Source organism: Oncorhynchus nerka, linkage group LG4 (genome assembly GCF_034236695.1).
Source record: "Oncorhynchus nerka isolate Pitt River linkage group LG4, Oner_Uvic_2.0, whole genome shotgun sequence".
Taxonomy (NCBI): domain Eukaryota; kingdom Metazoa; phylum Chordata; class Actinopteri; order Salmoniformes; family Salmonidae; genus Oncorhynchus; species Oncorhynchus nerka.
This window is the reverse complement of record NC_088399.1, coordinates 99,531,080-99,538,579: the sequence shown is the minus strand read 5'-3', so window position 1 is coordinate 99,538,579 and position 7,500 is coordinate 99,531,080. Positions and strand designations below refer to the sequence as shown.

The 7,500-nt window shown below is 41.6% G+C and overlaps 1 protein-coding gene across 1 annotated transcript in view; it reads right to left on the bottom strand.

The window, feature by feature from the left end:
* Positions 1–7,500, bottom strand: part of LOC115127591 (CUB and sushi domain-containing protein 2-like) — a 967,797-nt gene that overhangs the window by 751,060 nt on the left and 209,237 nt on the right.

Sequence of the window (7,500 nt, the reverse complement as noted above, 5' to 3'; positions counted from 1 at the left end):
CCAACAGTCTGTAACCAACAGTCTGTAATCAACAGTCTGTAACCAACAGTCTGTAACTAACAGTCTGTAACCTGTAACCAACAGTCTGTAACCAACAGTCTGTAACCAACAGTCTGTAACCAACAGTATGTAACCAACACTCTGTAGCCAACAGTCTTTATCCAACAGTCTGTAACCAACAGTCTGTAACCAACAGTCTGTAACCAACAGTCTGTAACCAACAGTCTGTAACCAACAGTCTATAACCAACAGTCTGTAACCAACAGTCTGTAATCAACAGTCTGTAACCAACAGTCTGTAACTAACAGTCTGTAACCTGTAACCAACAGTCTGTAACCAACAGTCTGTAACCAACAGTCTGTAACCAACAGTCTGTAACCAACAGTATGTAACCAACAGTCTGTAACCAACAGTCTGTAACCAACAGTATGTAACCAACAGTCTGTAACCAACAGTCTGTAACCAACAGTCTGTAACCTGTAACCAACAGTCTATAACCAACAGTCTGTAACCAACAGTCTGTAACCAACAGTCTGTAACCTGTATCCAACAGTCTGTAACCAACAGTCTGTAACTAACAGTCTGTAACCTGTAACCAACAGTCTGTAACCAACAGTCTGTAACCAACAGTCTGTAACCAACAGTCTGTAACCAACAGTCTGTAACCTGTAACCAACAGTCTGTAACCAACAAGTCTGTAACCAACAGTCTGTAATCAACAGTCTGTAACCAACAGTCTGTAACCAACAGTCTATAACCAACAGTATGTAACCAACAGTATGTAACCAACAGTCTGTAACCAACAGTCTGTAACCTGTATCCAACAGTCTGTAACCAACAGTCTGTAATCAACAGTCTATAACCAACAGTATGTAACCAACAGTATGTAACCAACAGTCTGTAACCAACAGTCTGTAACCTGTATCCAACAGTCTGTAACCAACAGTCTGTAGCCAGCAGTCTGTAACCAACAGTCTGTAACCAACAGTATGTAACCAACAGTATGTAACCAACAGTCTGTAAACAACAGTCTGTAACCAACAGTCTGTAACCAACAGTCTGTAAAAAACAGTCTATAACCAACAGTCTGTAACCAACAGTCTGTAACCAACAGTCTGTAACCTGTATCCAACAGTCTGTAACCAACAGTCTGTAACCAACAGTATGTAACCAACAGTATGTAACCAACAGTATGTAACCAACAGTCTGTAACCAACAGTCTGTAACCAACAGTCTGTAACCAACAGTCTGTAACCTGTAACCAACAGTCTGTAATCAACAGTCTGTAATCAACAGTCTGTAATCAACAGTCTGTAACCAACAGTCTGTAGCCAACAGTCTGTAACCAACAGTATGTAACCTGGAACCAACAGTCTATAACCAACAGTCTATAACCAACAGTATGTAACCTGGAACCAACAGTCTGTAACCAACAGTCTGTAACCAACAGTCTGTAACCAACAGTATGTAACCAACAGTCTGTAACCAACAGTCTGTAACCAACAGTCTGTAACCAACAGTATGTAACCTGTAAACAACAGTCTGTAACCAACAGTCTGTAACCAACAGTATGTAACCAAAAGGACCTTGAACAGCTTCTAACACCAGGCCATACGACTGCTAAATAGTGAGATAAACAGCTTCTAACACCAGGCCATACGACTGCTAAATAGTGAGATAAACAGCTTCTAACACCAGGCCATACGACTGCTAAATAGTGAGATAAACAGCTTCTATCACCAGGCCATACGACTGCTAAATAGTGAGATAAACAGCTTCTATCACCAGGCCATACGACTGCTAAATAGTGAGATAAACAGCTTCTATCACCAGGCCATACGACTGCTAAATAGTGAGATAAACAGCTTCTAACACCAGGCCATACGACTGCTAAATAGTGAGATAAACAGCTTCTAACACCAGGCCATACGACTGCTAAATAGTGAGATAAACAGCTTCTAACACCAGGCCATACGACTGCTAAATAGTGAGATAAACAGCTTCTAACACCAGGCCATACGACTGCTAAATAGTGAGATAAACAGCTTCTATCACCAGGCCATACGACTGCTAAATAGTGAGACAAATAGCTTCTAACACCAGGCCATACGACTGCTAAATAGTGAGATAAATAGTTAACCAATAGCAGACTATCTGCATTGATCCTTTTAGCACTAATGATTTTAACTCATCACATAAGCTGCTGCTATGGTTTATTTTCTATGCTGTTGTCTATTCACTTTATCCCTATCTATATGTACATACTCTGGGATGCTGGCCTTCTAGGCAGAGTTCCTATTCACTTTATCCCTATCTATATGTACATACTCTGGGATGCTGGCATTCTAGGCAGAGTTCCTATTCACTTTATCCCTATCTATATGTACATACTCTGGGATGCTGGCATTCTAGGCAGAGTTCCTCTGTCCAGTGTCTGTGTTCTTTTGCCCATCTTAATCTTTTATTTTTAGTGGCCAGTCTGAGATATGGCTTTTTCTTTGCAACTCTGCATCCAGGAGTCACTTCTTCACTGTTGACGTTGAGACTGGTGATTTGCGGGTACTTTTCAATGAAGCTGCCAGTTGAGGACTTGTGAGGCATCTGTTTCTCAAACTAGACACTATAATGTACTTGTCCTCTTGCTCAGTTGTGCACCGGGGCCTCCCACTCCTCTTTATATTCTGGTTAGAGCCAGCTGTTCTGTGAAGCGTTGTACGAGATCTTCAGTTTCTTGGCAATTTCTCGCATGGAATAACCTTCATTTCTCAGAACAAGAATAGACTGACGAGTTTCAGAAGAAAGTTATTTGTTTCTGGCTATTTTGAGCCTGCAATTGAACCCACAAATGCTGAAGCTCCAGATACTCAACTAAGGAAGGCCAGTTTTATTGCTTCTTAAATCAGAACAACAACTTTCAGCTGTGCTAATATAATTGCAAAAGGGTTTTCTAATGATCAATTAGCCTTTTTAAATGATAAACTTGGATTAGCTAACACAACGTGCCATTGGAACACAGGAGTGATGGTTGCTGATAATGGGCCTCTGTACTCCTATGTAGATATTCCATTGGAACACAGGAGTGATGGTTGCTGATAATGGGCCTCTGTACTCCTATGTAGATATTCCATTGGAACACAGGAGTGATGGTTGCTGATAATGGGCCTCTGTACACCTATGTAGATATTCCATTGGAACACAGGAGTGATGGTTGCTGATAATGGGCCTCTGTACTCCTATGTAGATATTCCATTGGAACACAGGAGTGATGGTTGCTGATAATGGGCCTCTGTACTCCTATGTAGATATTCCATTGGAACACAGGAGTGATGGTTGCTGATAATGGGTCTCTGTACTCCTATGTAGATATTCCATTGGAACACAGGAGTGATGGTTGCTGATAATGGGCCTCTGTACCATTGGAACCAGGAGTATGTAGATATTCCATTGGAACACAGGAGTGATGGTTGCTGATAATGGGCCTCTGTACACCTATGTAGATATTCCATTGGAACACAGGAGTGATGGTTGCTGATAATGGGCCTCTGTACTCCTATGTAGATATTCCATTGGAACACAGGAGTGATGGTTGCTGATAATGGGCCTCTGTACTCCTATGTAGATATTCCATTGGAACACAGGAGTGATGGTTGCTGATAATGGGCCTCTGTACGCCGTTGTAGATATTCCATTGGAACACAGGAGTGATGGTTGCTGATAATGGGCCTCTGTACTCCTATGTAGATATTCCATTGGAACACAGGAGTGATGGTTACTGATAATGGGCCTCTGTACTCCTATGTAGATATTCCATTGGAACACAGGAGTGATGGTTGCTGATAATGGGCCTCTGTACTCCTATGTAGATATTCCATTGGAACACAGGAGTGATGGTTGCTGATAATGGGCCTCTGTACGCCTATGTAGATATTCCATTGGAACACAGGAGTGATGGTTGCTGATAATGGGCCTCTGTACTCCTATGTAGATATTCCATTGGAACACAGGAGTGATGGTTGCTGATAATGGGCCTCTGTACGTCTATGTAGACATTCCATTAAACAATCATCAGATTTTCCATAATAAATCAGCTGTTTCCAGCTACAATAGTCATTTACAACAATAACAATGTCTACACTATATTTCTGATCAATTTGATGATACATGAAAGGACAAAAACAATTATTCTTTCAAAAACAAGGACATTTCTAAGTGACCCCAAACTTTTGAACGATAATGTGTACATGTATATACGGTTTAAGTGGGGAGTTTACATACCCCTGAGCCAAATACATTTAAACTCAGTTTTGCACAATTCCTGACATTTAATCCTAGTAAAAATCCCCTGTCTTAGGTCAGTTAGGATCACCACTTTATTTTAAGAATGTGAAATGTCAGAATAATAGTAGAGAGAATGATTTATTTCAGCTTTTATTTCTTTCATCACATGATCGGTGGGTCAAAAGTTTACATACACTCAATTACTATTTGGTAGCATTGCCTTTAAATTGTTTAACTTGGGTCAAACGTTGCAGGTAGCCTTCCACAAGCTTCCCACAATAAATTGGGTGAATTTTGGCCCATTCCTCCTGACAGAGCTGGAGTAACTGAGTCAGGTTTGTAGGCCTCCTTGCTCACGCACGCTTTTTCAGTTCTGCCAACAAATAATCTACAGGATTGAGGTCAGTGCTTTGTGATGGCCACTCCAATACCTTGACTTTGTTGTCCTTAAGCCATTTTGCTTAACCCAAGTATGCTTGGGATCAATGTCCATTTGGAAGACCCATTTGCGATCAAGCTTTAACTTCCTGACTGATGTCTTGAGATGATGCTTCAAAATATTTACATAATTTCCCTTCCTCATGAGGCCATCTATTTTGTGAAGTGCACCAGTCCCTCCTGCAGCAAAGCACCCCCCCCCCCCAACATGATGCTGCCACCCCCGTGCTTCACAGTTGGGATGGTGTTCTTCGGCTTGCAAGCCTCCCCCTTTTTCCTCCAAACATAACGATGGTCAATATGGCCAAACAGTTCTATTTTTGTTTCATCAGACCAGAGGACATTTCTCCAAAAAGTATGATCTTTGTCCCCATGTGCAGTTGCAAACCGTAGTCTGGCTTTTTTATGGTGGTTTTGGAGAAGTGGCTCCTTCCTTGATGAGCGGTCTTTCAGTTATGTCGATATAGGACTGGTTTTACTGTGGATATAGACACTTGTGTACTTGTTTCCTCCAGCATCTTCACAAGGTACTTGTTGTTCTGGGATTGATTTGAACTTTAAGCACCAAAGTACGTTCATCTCATGGAGACAGAACCCGTCTCCTTCCTGAGCGGTATGACGACTGTGTGATCCTATGGTGTTTATACTTGCGTACTATTGTTTGTACAGATGAACGTGGTACCTTCAGGCGTTTGGAAATTGTTCCCAAGGATGAACCAGACTTGTGGAGGTCTACGTTTTTTTATCTGAGGTCTTGGCTGATTTCTTTTGATTTTCCCATGATGTCAAGCAAAGAGACACTGACTTTGAAGGTAGGCCTTGAAATACCTCCAGAGGTACACCTCCAATTGACTCAAATTATGTCAATTAGCCTATCAGAAGCTTCTAAAGCCATGACATCATTTTCTGGAAATTACCAAGCTGTTTAAAGGCACAGTCAACTTAGTGTATGTAAACTTCTGACCCACTGGAATTGTGATACAGTGAATTATAAGTGAAATAATCTGTCTGTAAACAGTTGTTGGAATAATTACTTGTGTCATGCACAAAGTAGATGTCCTAACCGACTTGCTAAAACTATATTTTGTTTAAATGACTCCAGCCTAAGTATATGTAAACCTCCGACTTCAACTGAATATTTGCTGATCTCTCTATATCTATTCCTCTCTCTCTCTCTCTCTCTATATCTATTCCTCTCTCTCTCTCTCTCTCTCTCTGTCTCTCTATATCTATTCCTGTCTCTCTCTCTATTCCTCTCTCTCCCTGTCTCTATATCTATTCCTCTCTCTCCATCTCTCTCACTCTGTTTTTCTCTCTCTGTTTCTCTCTCTCTATTCCTCTCTATCTCTGTTTCGCTCTCTCTCTGTTTCCCTGTTTCCCTGTTTCTCTCTCTCTCTCTCTCCTTGTCTCTCTCTTTCTACTCTCCCTGTCTCTCCATGTCTCTCTCTCCCTCTATTCATTTCTCTCCCTATCTCTCCGTGTCTATCTCTCTCTCTATTCCTTTCTCTCCCTGTCTCTCTCTCTTTCTCCCTCTCTTTCTTCCCTCACTCTCTCTTTTTCGCTCGTTGGCGCGTTTGGAAGTGACATTGCGAGATCGATTCTAACACACAAGCGCATTAGCTCAATAAGCACTTTCTGCTTTGTCAAGCAGCAATTGAATCAATGCCCCCTGCACTGTTCTGCAAGCATCCACAGGACAATGGTTGGCAAGTCTCATCACTTCTACTTAGAGAGGCTGAAATCAACTCCCTCTCCTTCTCCCAAGGCTGGAGGTGAGAATAGCAGAAATAAAGCACAGACAACCATTGTGTAAGTTAACCCTCTACAGTACATATCCTCTACCTCCATCCCACCTATAACCCTCTATAGTCTATAGTCTATAACCTCTACCTCCATCCCACCTATAACCCTCTATAGTCTATATCCTCTACCTCCATCCCACCTATAACCCTCTATAGTCTATAGTCTATAACCTCTACCTCCATCCCACCTATAACCCTCTATAGTATATAACCTCTACCTCCATCTCACCTATAACCCTCTATAGTCTATATCCTCTACCTCCATCCCACCTATAACCCTCTATAGTATATAACCTCTACCTCCATCCCACCTATAACCCTCTATAGTATATATCCTCTACCTCCATCCCACCTATAACCCTCTATAGTATATATCCTCTACCTCCATCCCACCTATAACCCTCTATAGTATATATCCTCTACCTCCATCACACCTATAACCCTCTATAGTATATAACCTCTACCTCCATCCCACCTATAACCGTCTATAGTATATATCCTCTACGTCCATCCCACCTATAACCCTCTATAGTCTATATCCTCTACCTCCATCCCACCTATAACCCTCTATAGTATATATCCTCTACCTCCATCCCACCTATAACCCTCTATAGTCTATAACCTCTACCTCCATCCCACCTATAACCCTCTATAGTATATATCATCTACCTCCATCCCACCTATAACCCTCTATAGTATATAACCTCTATCTCCATCCCACCTATAACCCTCTATAGTATATAACCTCTACCTCCATCCCACCTATAACCCTCTATAGTCTATATCCTCCATCCCACCTATAACCCTCTATAGTATATATCCTCAACCTCCATCCCACCTATAACCCTCTATAGTATATATCCTCTACCTCCATCCCACCTATAACCCTCTATAGTCTATATCCTCTACCTCCATCCCCCCTATAATCCTCTACCTCCATCCCACCTATAACCCTCTATAGTCTATAGTCTATAGTATATAT